This window comes from Pelodiscus sinensis, chromosome 5, assembly GCF_049634645.1.
Source record: "Pelodiscus sinensis isolate JC-2024 chromosome 5, ASM4963464v1, whole genome shotgun sequence".
Classification (NCBI taxonomy): Eukaryota; Metazoa; Chordata; order Testudines; family Trionychidae; genus Pelodiscus; species Pelodiscus sinensis.
This window is the reverse complement of record NC_134715.1, coordinates 3,843,783-3,863,132: the sequence shown is the minus strand read 5'-3', so window position 1 is coordinate 3,863,132 and position 19,350 is coordinate 3,843,783. Positions and strand designations below refer to the sequence as shown.

General features: G+C 44.0%; 1 long non-coding RNA gene across 1 annotated transcript in view; it reads left to right on the top strand.

Annotated features, from left to right (window-relative positions):
* LOC142829392 (uncharacterized) overlaps positions 1-18,908 on the top strand; it is a 133,624-nt gene extending 114,716 nt beyond the window's left edge. Inside the window, exon 3 of the long non-coding RNA XR_012903784.1 lies at positions 18,825-18,908. This is a non-coding gene — a long non-coding RNA (uncharacterized LOC142829392). The remainder of the gene's footprint in view (positions 1-18,824) is intronic.
* The last annotated feature ends 442 nt before the right edge of the window (positions 18,909-19,350 follow it).

Genomic DNA, 19,350 nt, shown 5'->3' with positions numbered 1-19,350 from the left:
TGCTTGCTGTGACGGGGCATTCCACATAGGCCTTAGGAAAACAGGCCTATGATTATAGCACGCCTAGAATTTCACATAAAGCACACCTCATGGAAGGGATTAGTGGAAATGTTAGAATGTACTGAATATGGTTTTTCCGTTTGTCTGCATGTGTCATTTTTGTAGGCCAAGTAAGATCTGAATCTGTAGTATAACCCTGTCATTAATGTAGTCATGCTAAACGGGAGCTGTTAATGGTGCTTCAGGGCCGTTATGGCCCATTAGCAAAGTGATAATGAAGCGAACTTGCCGGTCAACCCGTGAAGTAGAGAGACAGGGGCCTTACAGAGAGACGTGTCACCTGATACTGGAATCTGTCTTAAATGATGTGCTTTTCCATACGTAGCTGGGCGGGGCTCAAAAGAAAACAGGACTCCCACTTTATGCAAATCCTACCTGAGAATGGGGAGTGAGGTAATCTAGGTTGTCAGGTCTCCCTGGCTACCGTTCCCAAGATGGCTGCTGGAAACATCCAAGACCGAACTGGAGGAAGGATTGAGCCCGGTCTGGAAGGTTTTACAGTCTATGGAAGAAGCTTCTTAGAACAACTTTGAGGGTGAGATTACATGTCACCAGTTTCTTAGTGTGTTAAGCTTAGCATGCATGTTTGGTTTTATTTTATGTAGTCACTTATTTTGTTCTGTGTGATCTCTCTTATGACCACTGGGGGTACATTATCCCGAAATAACATAATGCGTGTCTACACTATAAGCCTTTATTTTGAAATAATACCGAGTTGGAGGACTTCGTACTCCAACTCCTGTAATCCCTCATTTTAGGAGGAGTAAGGGAAGTTGAAGGAAGAATGTTCTTCCTCCAACTTCCGGCTGTGTAAACAGTGCCTAAAGTCGAGTTAAGCTATTTTGATGTAGCTGAAATTGTGTAGCTTAATTTGACTTTGGACCTGCTGTGTAGACGGGCCCTTAAATCCCATCTTTTATACTTAATAAAACCCCTTTTTAAAATGAATAAACTCAGTGTAAGTAATTGTTAACGGGGGAGGATTAGGCGTCTGTGCATCTCTCTCACTTTACCTTGGCAGTATTTCGAGCCTGAAGTCCCATTTTCATGAATATCATCATTCTGTCCAATTATTTCCTAGATGCGGGATAGTATTTTCCTTGCCTCCTACATATGCACCACCCAAATGTCTTTGTCTGTGCACATGGCCAGGCTAACCCTAAGGGCTGTTTTTTTGTTTTCTCCCCCCGTCCTCCCCCCCGCATGTACTCCTTTGCTGTTGACTTCAACTATAAATGGGGTCTCCTTTGTGTCGCCTTACAATGCTTAGTTTCCTTTTCAAGAGAGATGCACCTCTTGCCTCCTGTCTGGAAGAAACTGGTTTTCTTTTTTGATTGGTGACAGACTTTATACAACATATTTTCATGGCATATACACAACTCTTTACGTATCATCTGTATGTAATCTCACAACAGCTATGAAGATTGGTAGGACATGAACACTTTTTAGAGACCTCACCTGACCTTCTGCAGGGAACTAGAAGGTACGTGCCAGGCTCAGGAGATACCTGTAACTTCTATGCCCCCCCCCCCTTTTGCCAGCTGGCAATAAGAGACTCTTATGTCACATGGTTCTCTCCATGCCCACAATGGAGAGAGATGGCAACCGTCTCTGTGCCTGAGATCTTTTACATAAGCCATTATCCACCCCATCTTTGCCTGCCCATGGTGAGAGTGGAGCTGTCTCTCTGAAGGTCCCCAGCCATGGAATGACTGACCCAGCTAATTCATATTCAGTGTTGTTCTTAATAATCTACATCGGGAGGGGGAGAGGCGGTGATGGTTGCCACAGAAAGAGAAAATAGCCTTGCTCAAGCCCATCTTGTTCGTTATTAACTGATCTACAGGATGAGTAAGGAGAACGCTGCTACGCTGGCCTCCATTTGCAAACCTACTGTTAGTGCAGGAGCACCGTCATATTGGTGCATGGGAAGGGTGAGAGAAAAGGCCAGACTGATGCTCTCCTACTGAGTTCAGATTGACGGCTCAATACTTTGTAATGAAAACCAAGATTTTCCAACTTAGGTACCTCAATGTAGGTCCTTAAATCCACAATTTGATTTTCAGAGGAATTGAGCATCCCACAGCCCCTTCAGTTAGGCCTGGTAGTGAGGAGCAGGAGTACCGGCACTGATGGGGGCACCCACGGAGTTCAACTTAGTGGGTCTTTACTAGACCAGCTAAATCAAACCCCGAAAGATTGACTGTGGCAGGATCCATCTTCCACGTAATGTAGACAAGGCCTTACAGCTGTGTGTGTTACTCAGTATATTTGAGAAGCTAAGCCCTCATTCAGGGAGCCGCTTGGTTATGTGCGTATGTCTTGCTGAGGTTTAAAAAAAAGTCAGTGTGATTTAAGCATATACTTACACACTTTCCTGAATGAGAGCCCTAGTGCTTCAGTCTGCCAAAGTGTGATTGGACTCTATTGCACATTCATTAGTATTTTCAGCTTTCCTTTGAATGCTCCATGTGCTGGGGTTCTTGCCACTTCCCTTGGGAGCCGATCGCACAGCCTCAAGTCTTGCTGGCAAGAATTTTTAACTGCTATTCATCCTGAGTCTGCCCTTCTTTAATTTCATTCCATTATTCCTAGCTATAATCTCTTAGGGCCTATCTACACTGGAGAATTATTTTGAAATAACAAGACGCGCGTCCACACCACCAAGCCTGTTATTTCGAAATACGAACTCCTGCTTGTGAAGAGCAATAAGCTGATTTCAAAATAGTTATTTTGGGAGATATTTTTTCAAAATAACTTATTTGGAAAGAACCTGGCAGTGTAGACATAGCTTTACAGTTCTAAGGAATTCCTTTCTAGAACCGTGCAAGAATTTGTCATCCTTTTTTTTCCAGTAAAAAATTGCTGTTTGACAGCATAGAACACTGAAGATTGTTTTTTCAACACATTTTGGGGATTACTTGTTGAATCTTAAAGCTTAGAAAAATCAAAATCCAAAAATGCCCACCAGAAATTTCAACAATACTTTTTCAATTCCTGCAAAAATTGTTCTGGGAAAACAAAATGTTTTTTGTCCGGCTCCTTTCATCTCTTTCCTGGATCCTCACCCCACAAGTCCATGAGCGACAACTAGGAACAAGAACAAGTTAAAATAATAATAATAAAAAGAAGCTCCTTAAAGGAGAAAAAAGAAATCCTTCAGTGAAGGGGGAAGTTTCTCCTGAAGAAGTTTTTATCTAGCATGGTTCAGATAACCATGTTCTGCTGGGATATGAATTTTTATTGAAACTTGCAACATTGGGTCATTTTTCAACACAATTTCATTTTGTGCGGGAGTGGTAAGGAATTGTGACCACGGTGAAGCATCTCTTTTTGACATTGGTGGAGCAAAACATTTCAGTTTCTTATTTTGATACGATTTCGTTTGGAATGATTCATTTTGTATTCTGTAAACTAGAAGGCAAAATAAATCCCACCCAGATTGAAATGTCTGAGAACAAAGAGTAAAATCCTTTTCTGAAATCAATGGCAAAAATGACCCAGACTTCGTTGGAGCCAGAATTTCTTTCTCGGCCTCTGGGGAATGTGAAATGTCAATTTGTTGTTAAAATATGTTAAAGCTTGTTCTTGAAGCCTTGAATATGAGTCAACAGAAAGAGGCAGAAATTCCCACAGAAAAATTCCAGCAAATATTTACATATATGGAATTATAGAAGTGTAATACTGGAAAGGGACATCGGTAATCAAGTCCTGTGCCCTGCACTCAGGGCATGCCTGGGAAATAACTACATCATCTCTGACAGGTGTTTGTCTAACATGCTCTTAAAAATCTATAATGATGGAGAGTCCACAACCTCCTTAGGCAATTTATTCTAGAGTTTAACCACCCTGTTGGGAAGTTTTCCTAAACCTCCGTTGCTGCTCTTTAAGTCCATTGCTTCTTGTTCTATCCTCAGAGATCAAGGAGAACAATTTCTCACCCTCCTCCTTGTAACGCCCTTTTAGGTACTTGAAAGCTGTCATCATGATGCTAAACAAACTTATTTTTTTGATCTTCCCTCATAAATCAGGTTTTCTAGACTTTTGATCATTTTTATTGCTCTTCTCTGCACCTTCTCCGATTTCTCCACATCTTTCCTGGAATGTGGTGCCCAGAACTGGACACGACACTCCAGCTGTGGCCGTGTTCACGTGGAGTGGAGGGGAAGAATCCCCTCTCATGTCTTGATTACAACACTGCTGCTGATACATCTCAGGAGGCTATATATGTTTCACTTTATGCCGATGGGGAGTGATTGTGAAGTCAGGGAGCCTAAGCCCATGCTTAAAGTTGAGCCCATGTGTGGCTGGGGTTGTGACCGGAGGCGTTCATCGATCAGCCCCAACCTGCTGCATCACGGAGGTTCATTAGATCTGGGGCAGGCCCTCAAAAGGGAGGGACCAGTATAAACTCAGGGTGGAACTTGGAAGTATGCATAGCTAGGGCTGCTGGACTGGGGGACCTGTGGCCCTAACTGGTGCACAGCTTGGGAAGGCTGCTCACCCAAGCCTTCGGAGGAGGAAGAGAAGCTGGTACCGTGAACATGAGCTATGAAGGAAGGCTGAAAGCATTGGGTTTGTTTAGTTTAGAAAAGAGAAGACAGAGAGGGGAGAGAAAACTTGTTCATCTTGGCCTCTGAGGATAGAACAAGAAGCAATGGGCTTAAACTGCAGCAAGGGAGGTTTAGGTTGGACATTAGGAAAAAGTTCCTAACTGTCAGGGTAGTTAAACACTGGAATAAATTGCCCAGGGAGGTTGTGGAATCCCCATCTCTGGAGATATTTAAGAGCAGGTTAGATAAATGTCTATCAGGGATGGTCTAGACAGTATTTGGTCCTGCCATGGGAGCAGGGGACTGGACTCGATGACCCCTCAAGGTCCCTTCCAGTCCTAATATTCTATGATTCTGTGATTCGAGTGAGGGAGCTATGCCTGTCTACACCAGGTGCAGTGTTGGCCCCAGATTTTTAAAGACCATATTGTCATGTGCGTTTACCTGTATAAGAGCAAATAGCCCATTAATCAGCCTAATGTTTGATACTCCAGTGGTGGAACCAATGGAACACAACTGCTGTGGTGTGGCAAAAGGCAGGCAAAGCCGACCGTTGATTTGGGTCATGGGCAAAATCCAAGTCATTCCGACGTTAATAGCAACACTAAATATATGCTAGTCTGTCCCAGTCACTGCCGTGACGGCTGGCTGGCCGCATCTGCAGCAGAACAGGGCAACGGAGGCAGAGGGAAATAGTGGGTTTTGTGGGGCACAGTGGTCATGCGGTGTAACATCACACCCGTTTTGGGTCACGTTTACGGACGCACTCAGCACGGAACACATCCTGCAGAGAAAAATGGGAGGTGCTGGGTGCCCAGTCTTTGTGACAATCTGCAGACTTTAATTGACAGGCCTTTAATTGACAGGCACACACACCCTTGGCATGCATACACACACACACTCTGTCAGAACACACACAGACACCTGGTCCTAACTAACACACACAAACACCCTGTCCAAATTGTGTGCGCTGAGCACTTCTGGAGAGCAGTCCCTTTATTGATAACATGTTTTCAGGTTATAATTAAATGGCAGGTGATTATTGATCTAATTAGCAAAACCTATAAATACCTTTTACAGGGCAGCATGGTCACGTGGCTGATTCTAGTTTTTCATCTGGCTTTTTTTTTTCCCTGCGTGTTATTACCGAGACCAATAAAGCCCAGAGGGGATTTTATATGAGCGTGGCCAATGCTTTCCTCGGAAAATGCTTCTCCTGCCTTTGATGGAAACGTGGCTCTTCTAAAAGGGGGAATATTCTAATGTGGGTACTGACACTAGAAATATTTGACTGTCCGAAAATAGCTTCGTGCCTGATCCTGCACCACACCCCGGATGTGCAATTGTAGTTCTGGGACTAATTCCATTTCAGTCACGGGGCTGGCATCATGAGTGGAGTTCCTGCCATGCATGAGTGTTTGCAGGACAGGCCCTGACTGAGAACAGCGCTAGGGCCAGGGAGTTTCAAACTTTTTTTGCTCGTGACCTAGTGGAAGAAAGTTGTTGGTGCCGTGACCCAACATTGGAGGGTGGGCTCCAGGGCGAGGGTGAAAGTAGGAGGGGCTCCAGCTTTGGGGAGGGGTCAGGGTTGGGGTAGGCGGGGCTTATCTTGAGCAGCTCCCGGTCAGTGGTGCAGTGGGGGGGCTAAGGCAGCTTCCTGCCTCTCCCAGCACCACCGACTATGTTGCCCCCGGAAGCAGCCAGCAGCAGGTTCCTAGCCAATGGGAGTGCAGAGCTAGTGCTTGGGGCAGGAGCAGTGTGCAAAGCCCTGTGTGCTTCACCCCTTCCCTCCACCACATAGGAGCGGGGCCTGCTGCCGGCCGCTTCTGGGTCACAGCACTGTTTGTGGTGCAAGGACAGGCAGGGAGCTGCCTTACCCCCTCTGCTGCTCACCTGCTCGCCCTGCAGCAACGAGACCCAGCGCCCCACATTGCACCCCCCCCCCAGTGCTAGGGCGCAGCCCATAGCTTGAAACCGCTCCACTAAAGTGAAAGGAGTTGCTCTTGGCTGGGCCTGTTCTCTTCTTGTGGCATGTTGTCAGAGGCTGGGGCAGAGACGTATCTCCAGGGTCCATCGATGTGCCTGGATCCAGAGAAATGTCTCTCCCCTCTCCGGCTCAGTATGTGCACGGGTCTACGCACGAGGTTCACAGAGAAGCTACGGCCCCTTCAGAATTCCAGTGCCATCCAGCTCCAGAGTTTTGAATCTCGTCCGAGTCTTCCAGTGTTGACGTCTGGTTGAGAGAGGAGCTGGAGTGATGACTAGCTGGCGGAAGTTGAGGGACTCACCTGGAAGAAACGTCCAATGAGCCAGAAGTCCATGGGAGCGGAGTGCTTAATTTCCTGACCCCCCCTTTGAAAATCCAAGCTGGAATATGTCGAGCTCGTTGAAATGTAATGAATTATCCTTTTTCTAAATGCGTTTTAATGAAAACGGATCGACTTAAATTTTTGTCATGGTTTTTAACGTATCAGAATGGTTCTAGAAACTTTTCATTTACAGTAGACTTCCAATAATCCAGCACCTTTGGGACCTAGGTGGTGCTGCATTATCGGATATGCCGGAGTGTCGGGAGGTACTCGGGCGGGGGGCTGTGACGGGTCTGTCAGGATCTGCACTGTGTCCGGGGGGGTGGGTGAGCAGCGGCAGACTTGGGGAATTAGCAGAGCAGAGCAGCTGGGGTGCTGCCGGGTTGGTCCCCCAGCACCGCCTCTCACCCCCCTGCTCGGTGATAACTACTGCAGTCTGCGGGGTGGGGAGCCCACTTCCCTCCTGGAAACTCTTGGCAGTGGCGCGGGGCTTCCCCTGCCTTCCTGCAAAACGGCGGAGGGTTTACCCCTCGCGGTGCCAGTCCCCGCCCACCCTCCGCCCCCCAGCCGGACGCAGTGCAGGTCCCAGCAGACCCATCACAAGGGTATAATCCCCTTCCCTTTCCCAGCCGTGAGCGCCTACGGGGCTCTCAGCAGCTCCAATTGTCCGGCTGGCCGGAGCACTTCCGGGTTCCAGTTGGTGCCGGACTATCGGGAGTGCCAGACCATTGAATGCTGGACAACTGGAGTTTTACTGTACAAAAAAAACCATTTCTAAAAGCTTTGATTAAACATTCTGAGAAGTAAGAATGGGTCCGTTGTTATAAACCTGGCAAAATGAAGAAAAACTGATATTTTGAGGGATGGAATTGGGTTCCCTCCCCATTTTTCAGTTAGCTCTAACAAACATGGAATTCATTCCTGAATAAGCATTTACAAATACAACAAATCAAAATACATCAACACCAAGAAATGTCTTTATTACTGGCGGTGTTTACTATGGGTACGTCTACACTGCATGGCTATTTTGGGATACCAGAGGTATCCCGAAATAGCTACCCCATGTCTACAGAAGCTGCCTGTTCTTTTGAAATAATGGGCGCTCTATTTCGGCATCCCGGTAAACCTTGTTGCATGCAGGTTAAAAGATGGCTTGAAATAGCGCATTATTTTGAAATGTGGTGCTGTGTAGATGCACCACATTTCAAAATAAGCTATTTCGAAATAGATGTGCAATAAGATACGCAATTTTCATAGCACATATTGTATATCATATTTCTAGTTTAGGGTGCTGTGTAGATGCACCCTACATGATAAGCAAGAGGGGAATGTAATAGGAGCAAGTATGCTCCGCTTTTTGCACACTTTAGTTTGAGTTTTTTCCCGTAGTAATTACCATTGAACTCATCCCAAAATTTACAAACATGAAAGCCATTACGCACTCCTTGCCAAGCACATCTTAGAAGCTGGCACAACTTTGGGTGCATGTATCGGTGACACTCCGAACAATCCTGTCACTTCAACGGCACTCAATCCACTTAAAATTACAGCGCTGATGGAAGGAACGGCAAGTGCCATCAGAAGTGATTACACTGTGATTATCGCAGGCTCTGTGCTAACTACCATTCTTGCTGTCACACAACTGCCAGTTTGCAAAAATCTTGAAAGGACGGGGGCATGGGTCTTGTTAGCGCATCTCTACCCTGGGAACCCGCCAGCTACACATTCAGTGCTAGTATGCTGTTTTGCTTGACCGGAGAGAGAGAATTCTCTGGGGGCCAGGTAGGTTCCTCTTTCCCTGACACATGTGGGGAAGGAAGAAGTTGAACAGTTGCCAGATACTTTACAAGCACAGGGGAGTGCAAAACCCAAGTCCTTCCTTCCGCAGTGTGGCCTCCAGGTGTGTTGATACATACAAGCAGCTTTGATTCCATACAGGAGAGAGACAGGTGATCCTCATACACCCAGCCAGTGTGTTGAGATCCAGGATCTCTGACAGATCCAACTAACATAGCAGCATCTCATTGGCTGGGTGGGGCAGACAGCATGCTGGGAAGGCAGTGTTGTCTGCCTGACAGTAAACATGGTATCACTTGCATGGCACAGAGTATATGTCGCGATCCTTTGTAATTTTGCCATTAGTGTCCCTAGTGAACACGTGAAGGGAGCTCTTTGGAAAATGTCACCTTTTTTGTCCAGCACTGATGACCACAATTACAGCCACTTCTGCGAGGTTTCCCGCTCCTTTGTAGTCACTGTCTGCAGTCATTCTAGCAATAAAGGTTTACTCCCAAAAATGCTAATGGAAATGGCACACTTTTCAGAGACTATTTTCAGAAAGCCGTCTTTTGGATTGTACATCGGAATCTTGAAAACAGACGTTTTGTTTGACGAGCTACATTCATCCAATCCGAGACGAGAAATTATACCCTGAACATATACATTCAATGAAAACTAACTAACCCACTTCAAGCACTTTCATTTTTGATACTTAAACTACTTACAAGCCATATATAGACCGAAAAGCATCCACCAAATAATTCAAAATAATATATTTGTAAAGTGAAAAGCTATATTACGTGAATACATAATTGACTGGGACATTTGATCTCTCACTGAAACTTTTCAAAACATTTTTAAAAAGTTATAAAGATGGAGGAGAATGAAGCATGTTGAAATATCAGCTGTGGCCCAAACATGTTCTGCTCCTTGACATTAATGCATTTCATTTCCTATCTGATTGGAGAGAAGGAAAAATGTCAGTGGAAGTGCTATATTTTCCCAATCCCAGCTTTAATCACTGTAGATGTATGGACTCAGCCAGGGAGTAAATCTTTTTTAGTATTGATCCAGCTTTGAATAGTGGAAGACTTAGGACAATTTCAATATTGTTAAGCTGAGCATTCAGAAAGGACACGTCACAATGACCTAGACTACACCACAGATGGAAGCAGATTTATTCCAGTCCTCACTAGGCATATTTAGTGCTACCGGGCACCTCTGTGCTGCTTGTAACAATATAAAAAACTTTGAGACATCATTCTAGGTCACAGTGCTTGTGTCAGGCCAGAGCAGATATACTCTGTCCTGGCTAATAAATCTACCAATTCACTACTTATTTTTTATCTATATAATATATTGATCAAAACATACATTCATGTTCAGTGTGTGTCTAGAGAGTGATTTTTAAAAAGCACCCAAAGTAAGATGCCCAAATTCCATTCACTTTCTGTGTGAGTCAGGTGTCTAACACCCGCAGGCACTTTGAAATCCCCCCTCTATGTCTACATTAGAGCAGAATGAAGAAGTGTTTTTTTTCTGATAACATGCTGAGCAAAAATTTCCATGTAAAAATTTTCATTCTAAATGGTTCAAATTTGTATGGGAAACTTTTGAAATAAAACAATGAAACAATTCATTTGATTTTTTGGTTCATTTTGGGTTTCCAAAACAAAAAACAATTAATTAAATAGTTTAAAACCCACATTTTGAGATTCTGTTTCATCCTTCTCCCTCCTTTTTATTTCCGGATTGCCCCTGTCTTATTTTTACTTTTATTTTTCCTGTTTCCTTTTGGAAAAAAGTTACAAAACGCAAACTTCTATTTTGGAAAATGTAGGGTAGCAAAAGAAAAAATGAAAGTCTTTCAGTCAAACTTAGTCACATTGCTCATTTTCAACTTTTGAGGCATTAGTGGATTTACTTTTTACTTTTGCCATCTTGTATTTTTTTCCAGAGTTAAAGAAGTCCAGCAAACTCCTCAAGATGGGGAGGGGAGAAAAAACAAACAGTGAAGCTCCTAGACCTTTACTCTCATCCCCCCCAGACAGTTTTATTCTAATCCATCCTATGACAAAAAAGTAATGAGAGAAAGGGGAAAGATATCCGTAACTGTGAAACAATTTAATTAAAAATGAATCTTTCTTTTGAAGGTTCCTATAGTAAATTCAAATAATGCTGCCAAAAATGATATTTTCCCCTGGAAAATTATTGGGTTTTTTTGGATAAAACTTTTTTGGTATTTTTCTTTAGAAAGATTTTGTTGTTCAAATACGTGTGACCAGTTCTAACCAAGACGTGACAGATAAGGAAGACTTCCTCAGAATGCCTTTGGGCAAACCTCGCCTTTCGTGAGCAACGAAGTAATAAGTTATTATGCAGTTCATCACAAACAAGTGCTGGAAACACTTTTATGCCATATCATGTCATGTGTACGTGCCGCTCAGGTTAATAGAGAATTGTTGGGATAAATAAAGCTCAACGCAACCCAAACCTTTCCCAAAACATGGACTAGACCTGAATCCTTTTGGAGAGTCAAAATTTTGGATTCAGTGTTGTTAACACTTTATGTACCTTTCCCAATGCTGCTGCGGTGCTTTATTTTTAGCATGTTAGCTGTAGGAGACAGGTGGGACGGAATGTCTCCCTGAGATGGGAATAAAACCTTCCAGCCTGAAGTGTAGACACACTCAGAGAGGAGGTATTGCACTCCAGTAAGAAAAAACCAAAGGCTATGTCTACACTACAGAGTTTTTCCTGGATACCCTGGTATCCCAGAAAAACTCTGCCGCATCCAGGGAACGTGTCTGCTCTTCTGAAATTTTTTTCAGAAGAGCAGATGCGCTTTTTGGCGTCCCTGTAATCCTTGTTTTACGAGGAAGAAGGGATGTTCCGAAAAAGGGTTTTTTCCTAACATTTGGCCCAGTGTAGACGGGCCAAAAGTTGGAAAATCCTTTTCCTAAAAAAGAAGCGGAAAAAGCTACACAAATTGCGGTTTGCAATTTGCGTAGCTTTTTCTGGAAGAACAGTGTAGTGTAGACCTAGATTAGACACACCCCAAACTTTGGCTAACTGACATCTGAAAGTACTGGACTTGTTCTGATCAGAAAACTCTGAACCTAATTTCTCCACCAAATAACCTGGGTTATTTTGGATAAACACTCGTTGTTTGTACACTTGTTCAAACAACACCAACCTTTTCCTCTCTGCCCATCTTCCTAGAGTCTTGGCTTTAGCGAATATGAATTCTTTCCACTGGCGTTCTGCCTTCAGGATTTATCCTAGGAGCACTCTTTGGGCATTGTTACACTTTCCACGGCAGAAGTTCACCCCAGATTATTTCATGGGCCTTCCATTCTGATCTTGACACCATTATCTTTCACCTTTGCTCTTCAAATGTCATCAACATTTAAAATGCCCTTTCAGCTCCTGACTTCAATTTCGTCCGTTTCTTAACTGAAAATGCCATTGACGGTCTAATCAGCATCATCTCCAGAAGGGCCTTATTTGTATAGTCTTTCATCTTACCTGACTCCATTTTCTTGTAAAAATGAAGTCCTTTTCTGATTTCCGATTCAGATGCAGTGAAATAGAATTATTCCTTTGTTGTATTTTATTCCATGCCTAATTGGGTTCTGGTGGCATGTCTCAGATCTTTATTCCTCTTCTCTTGAAGGGTACGTCTACATAGCAGCATTATTTTGGAATAACTAACGTTATTCCGAAACAAAATAGTCCGCATCTACACTACAAGCAGTTATTTCAACATAACGTTAAAATAATATCGAATGGGGGGGACTTCTTACTTTGACTCCTGTGACCCTCATTGTACGAGGAGTATGAGAGGTTGGAGGAAGAGTGCCATAACTCGGACTTCCTGCAGTGTAGACAGCACCAAAAGCCGAAATAAAGTACTTCGACTTCAGCTACCCAATTGACGTAGCTCAAGTTGTGTAGCTTATTTCGGCTTTAGCCCTGCTGTGTAGACGTGCCCTAGATCTTACTCCATCCTTGGTGCTGGAGAGCAAATCTATATGGGAGGGTACAATGATGGGAGACAAACTAAGGTAAGACTTCATATCCACTTTTCATATTTGCATGTACGGCCCAAGTTGTGTCCAAATATCTTTTATGGTCCCCATCTCATTACCTTCGTCTTTAATGCATTTACCTTCAACTCTCCCGTGCAGCAGGGCAGTGTTATCCCCATTGTACAGATGCAGAACTGAAGCCCACAGAAGCTAAATGACTTGACAAAGTCACAGAGAAAGTCTGTGGCAAAGCATGGACTTGGACCCAGCTCTCCCTGTTTCTAAACTAGAAATTTCCCCCCTTTCTTGTGCTCCAAATGATATAACTCATCATATTTTCATCCAAGGATGACTTTTTTTCTCCCCACGTCCCATGATTGAAAAGAGGCATGTTGGATCGTCCCCCGACCCCAGTGAAATGCTATATGGATATTGCTATCCCCACATTAATATGTATAAATACTGGATGCTTTATTGCCTGTCTATACGTCAGGGAGGCAAAAAAAAAATAGTTATTTCAAGGTGCTTCAGGGAGTAGCCGAGTTAGTCTGTTACAGAAAAAAACAACAAATGGTCAGGTAGCACTTTATAGACTAACTAAACATGTCGATGGGATCATGAGCTTTTGTGGGCATAGCCCACTTCAGATGACTGGAGTTACTTCCAGTCATCTGAAGAAGTGAGCTGTGCCCTCGAAGGCTCATGATACCATCTGCATGTTTTGTTAGTCTATAAAGTGCTACCAGACCATTTGTTGTTTGTTAGTTCAAAACATCTTGGTCCTCTGGGGTGGGAAATTAAGTACCTAAAAAGGTGTTACAAGCGGGAGGGGGAAATCGTTCCTGACCTTTGATAATAGGACAAGAAGCAATGGGCTTCAATTGCAGCAAGGGAGGTAGGTTTAGGTTGGACATTAGGAAAAGCTCCTATCCGGGTGGTTAAACAGTGGAATAAATTGCCTAGGGAGATTGTGGAATCTCCATCACTGGAGACATTTAAGAGCAGGTTGGACAGACACCTGTCAGGGATGATCTAGATGATGTTTGGTCCTCCCACGAGGGCAGGGGACTGGACCTGATGACCTCTCAAAGTCCCTTCCAGTTCTGGTGTAAGTTCCGTATCTGTTGGGAACTCCTATATGCACAACGACAATTCACTCTAAGGGCAACACAACACTCTTTAAACAATTTTTTTAGCACAATCAGTAGCGACACACAGGCTTCCATCCACAGAAGAGAGAACAAAAATACAGAATCAAAGCAATAGCTTGTGCCATTCCTCTGGGATATTATCACACCTTCTTTGGGGATCTGGTGCCAAGAGTGATCCACATGACTGAACCATCTTACATGGTAATCTGGCCTATTATAGGTTCTATGGGCCATCATGCATATCCATGCAAGTGGTCTGCCTCCTTGTCCATATCTTATTTCCTTCCTAATAATGCTGGGTACTTTTAACCTATGGATTAGCAGATTAGTAATCTTAGTACCGTATATATCAATTTGTTTTCAAGGCAGGTTCATATTTTATCTTAAAATATCCAAGCCTAGTGTCAATGCCTTGTTATTGTGGTTTCCTGGTATATATGTGTTTTTGTGGTTTCCTGGTATATATTTCCCCTTTAAGTATGTGTTTCCCAAAACTCAGGGTGACCATAAGGCATTTACCCAAGCTAAAGTTCACAAACCTCACAGCCTTATGCCAATTGCTTCAGCAAATGCCTTGCAAGATACACACCTGTCAGTTTCTTTGTCTTACTGCTGAGTCAATTAAAATGCTAACGCTTGCTCTAAGGGCTACCCCGTCTATTTCTGATCCAGCTGCAGTTGAGACAATTGGAGGAGTTTTCCTTCTGATTCTGTAGTTGATTGATGAGCAATGTAGGAGGGAGAACAACTTACACAGCACAGAACTGTCTGAACAAGGAAAGGAAATTCAAAGGGTTCCAAAAACCAAGGACAACACCAGGCTGTTATTGAAGAAGGGTCTGTATCACTCCTATGGTGTTTTCATCATATCAATTCTCTAATATTTGGGATTGCTGGCTAGTTACCCAGTTTTAGCTGGGAAAATGCTTATAGACACTTTGATAGTAGGAAAAGAAAGTGAAATGTTTCCTGGACATGATTTGCTATGCACATCACATGGCTCTAGAAAACACAATCAGACCAGTTTCACTTGTGGCCAACCTGGTTAGACATTAAACCCACTTCACCCCCAGGTAAATGGCATTGATTGATGCATTGTACGAGCATGAGTAGCCTCCCCAGGAATTGAAATTAGGGGGGGTGTTTGAATTTACATGGGGGGGTGTCAGGGCTGATGAGGGGTGAGACCGTGAGGGTGAAGGTGGGCTGTATGGCACCATAGTTCACAAAACTGGGAGGGGGGGGGTGTTGGAGAAATTCAGAGGGGGGTACACCCCCATGGGGAGGTGTAGGGAAATACCTGCGAGCATCCTACAGTCTCTTTTGCAAGCTGGACTGAGCAATTTGATTTTCATTTTTAAGTGGTTTTCTGTTCCTCTCCCTTCCCACCAGTTCCTTCTGGATCTCATTTGGGGGCAATTTGTTTGGACTGTTTTTTTCTTTCTGGGCTGAGTTCAAACGGTAATAAGGGAAACTCACTGAGGGCAGGTAAACACCGCAGAACATTAGCCGTGCTGATTTACACCTCTCTTCCTCCTAGCGATTTCCCATTCCAGCCCTCATCACTCATGTCCCTGCCGTGGCTTTAACGTTCTGTTTCCCACCTGGGCTGGCATAGCACAGGGAGTGGGAGATGCAGAGGTGGCGCTTTAATGAGACAGGAAAACAAGTATTAAAACAGCAGAACGTTTCCCGTTTTCATCAGCAGGCTTAATAATGCATTCCTGGAGTTACAGAGGGAGAGGGGATCATTAGACTGGAAGTATGTAGATTTTCAAATTGCCTGACCTTGAAAAGCACATGGTGCTGATGATTATCCTTTTAAGGCCAATCATGGGCTCTTTTCCTTGGGTTGTCGACGGCCGAGGGAGGAGATGTGCAAGACTGTTTTAATAATAATGTATTATTCTTTATATTCCAGCAGTTCTGACTGAAATCAGGGCCTGTTGATCTAATCTCAGAATAGACAGTGCTTGCTATGAAGAGTTTACACACAGAGGCCATGTCTACTCTAGGAAAATATTTCAAAATTACTAAATTTGAATTAATAACTCTCGATTTAACAAATTTGAACTAGCGTGTCTACAGGGAAGCCTCAAAATTAGTCCAAGGCAGGCCCTGGTCAACACTAAGACTTTAATTCAAAATATCTCCCCTGCGAGGTCGAATTTATAAATGAAGAGTCCACACTACTAAGCCTGTTATTTCGAAATAACAGGCCATGGAATTCAAGTTTTGTACCCCTGCTTTTCATCAGTAGTGACGCTAATTGCAAAAACAATTATTTCAAGATAACAGTGGTGTGGATGCTCCAGGACTGCTATTTCAAAATAACTACTCCCCAGTGCTTCCTGGGACTCTAAGTCGAAATAGCACATCCACATTAGCAGAGCTTGCCTTAGGCTGATTTTGAAGCTTCCTCATCATGTGGACATGCTAGTTCGAATTTGTTACATCGGGCGTAAAGTCAAATTTAGTAATTTCAAATTAGTTTCCTAGTGTAGACATGGCCTCAGGCTGGACGTGCTACCTCAGTTTGCCCCTCTGTGCAATGGGGATAATAGCATGGCTCTGTCTCTCAGTGGTGCCATGAGAATGAAAATGCTAGGTGTGAGGGGGGTCAGATTTGATGATAATGGGGGCTGGGTGTGTATCTAAAATATTCAAATTGCATTCTGAGCCTCCTCTCTGTGATTTGTCTGTCCTTTTTGACCCCGATATGGACAGGATTTGAACAATGTTTTTAGCGGGAGCACGGAAAGGCACCAAACTCAACTGTAGACCCTGTATGTGATGGAAACCACTTCAGTCCAGTACCCTCAGTTCCAATATCTCTGGCCCTCTTCCTGTTGGGACAGGACTCCTAACTTACCCTGAAGAATCCAACCCATAAACCCTGAAGGCCCTAACAGAACCACTTCTAATGTCTACCAACTCTTCATAGGTAGCCACCCGCCCCGGCCCTGCATCTGGGTGAGACAAGGGCTTTTCTGTGGGACAGAAATCCCCCATGACAAAACTGTGCGTCATGATTCACTTGCTCACTGCGGCTTTGGATACCCCACTGTCAATTAGGCTACATCTACATTGGCACGATCTTGCGCAAGAACGCTTTTGCGGAAGAGTCCTTGTGCAAAAACTCTTCCAGAAGAGAGCGTCTACACTGGCATGTGCTTTTGCGCAAGAGACGTGCTTTTGCGCAAGAGCATCCATGCCAGTGTAGACGCTCTCTTGCGCAAGAAAGCTCTGATGGCCATTTTAACCATAGGGCTTTCTTGCGCAAGAAATTCGTGTTGCCTGTCTACACTGGCCTCTTGCGCAAGAACAGTTGTGCAAGAGGGCTTCTTCCTGAGCGGGAGCGTCAGAGTTCTTGCACAAGAAGCCCTGATTTCATACATTAGAACATCAGTGTACTTGCGCAAGAACTCGCAGCCAGTATAGACAGGCAGCACGTTTTTGTGCAAAAGCGGCCGCTTTGGCGCAAGATCACGCCAATGTAGACACAGCCTTAGTGTACTTGTTTTCGCTTCAACACCCAAGCCTCCTTGCTTTCCTAGCCGTGCACTGCACACAAACAGTCACGCTGGGTTTCCGTGAGTGCAGATGGCAGGCGGACTTTGAAAACGAAGTGATGCCGTAATAAATGGTGCCATTACTGAAGATCAGTGGGGGGAAAGGTTACATTTAGTGGCCTTAAAGGATCTTTGTGTGAAGAGGAGGGGAAGAAAAGGTCTTTCAAGTCCATTTTGTTCGTGCCACTCTTCTTTGTGTATCATGGCCCCGTCCGTCATCCAAATGAGATCAGGAGGGATCTTGAAAAAGTTGGACTTAAAAAAAGGAGTTACACCTAAATGAAAAGCCAACTTCTGCCTTTGGAGTTGCCTTAGTTAAAGACCAAGGTGAAATCCCTATAGGGATACAATAGAGTTTGTAGGGTTCTGTTTCCCCCTAGAAGATAAACAAAGATTTTTTTTAAAAATCTTTTGCTCTGCTTAACGAGCAAACAAGCCTCAAAGAGATGCAAAAAAATCTCCAGACGCTTTGCCCTTAACTTATGTGTCCGCATCGAGTAATGAGGCCTCAGCTCTGACTTCACCCTGAGTTTGGACTTCATGCCTCATTTATTTCTGACATGCCTCTTCCTCTCCCCGGGTAACGTGGCCACATGGAACAATGTGCTCATTGGCCTATTCATAGGTTTGAATTGTAAATCTGAGGCGAGGGAGAGGCAGCTTGACTGAACCTCAATTAGGTTACAATAGCTGGTAATGAATGTCCTGGTTTCGGATGAGAATAGGACCCCTGCCTGTTGGTATTCATTCCGCCTCTGTCTCTCTCTTCTGTTTGCTTTGTTGGCCTTGACCCATATCCAACAATTGCACATCCCCAGCTGCTCTTTAAGATGCCTCATTAGTGGCGCACCATTGGGCAGCTCCTGTGACAGCCATCCAATGGGATGAAAGTGACACGGAGCCAAAGACAGAAACCGACTGGCAAGCATGACGTTGAAATGGGAGGCAGGGCTGGTAGACACAGCATAGGGCAAGTGAAAGCAATGAAGATGGCCAAGGTATTTAGACACATCCCAACTCAATAAAAGTTACCTCCCCACATGTGTAAAACAGGTTTCACTCTTTGTGCATAAGGGTGCAATTTTTAAACTATCGCGCCGCATTAGACCGAGCTTTGCTGCATGCAATTCTCCATTTTCCCAATTTATATCATTTTGCAAACTAACAATAATTATTATGTATTATTATTCAAAAACAGGCGGCCCTTTGTTTTAAGCTCTGATCTCACATGGGGCGTAATCAGGTGCTTATCTTTAAGCAGGTGAATAGTCCCCTGGAAAAATGGTACAATACTTGTCTTGTCTCTGATTGCTTAGGAGAGCATCACAGTTCTGATAAATTTCATCTCCATCTTCGTTGGTTCCAACAGGAGAAAGGAAAGAGAAATAAGCAATATTCCTTTGAAACGACCGTGTGGAGGAGGAACTGGTGAGAGGGAATGGCAACTCAGCCAGTGAGTATGTTGTGGGGCTGAAATATAATTATATTTGGTTTGCAATGATATCAGTTGTCGTCCGTTGCCCATCGCAAATTGTTTGGGAATACTGAAGTGAGCAAAAGTGCACTTGAGTTTCTTGATAAAACTATGAAACATTGTCTCTTTCAATTACATAAATTCTATATATCTGGGAAGTCTCAGAGGGGGAGCCGTGCTAGTCGGTAACTTTAAAAACAACAAGTAGTCCTGTGGTACTTTAGGATGCAGCTACCCTGCACCATTTTTCTGGAATAATGGCCGTTATTCCGGAAAAACAATACTAACGTCCAGACAGCAATTGTGTTATTTTGAAAGAAAATCTAAATAATGGCGGATTTTTCTGACGTTGGCAAACCTCATTCCACGAGGAATAACATGTCTTCTGAAAAAGCTCTTTCTGAAGAGGGGGTGTGTGGAC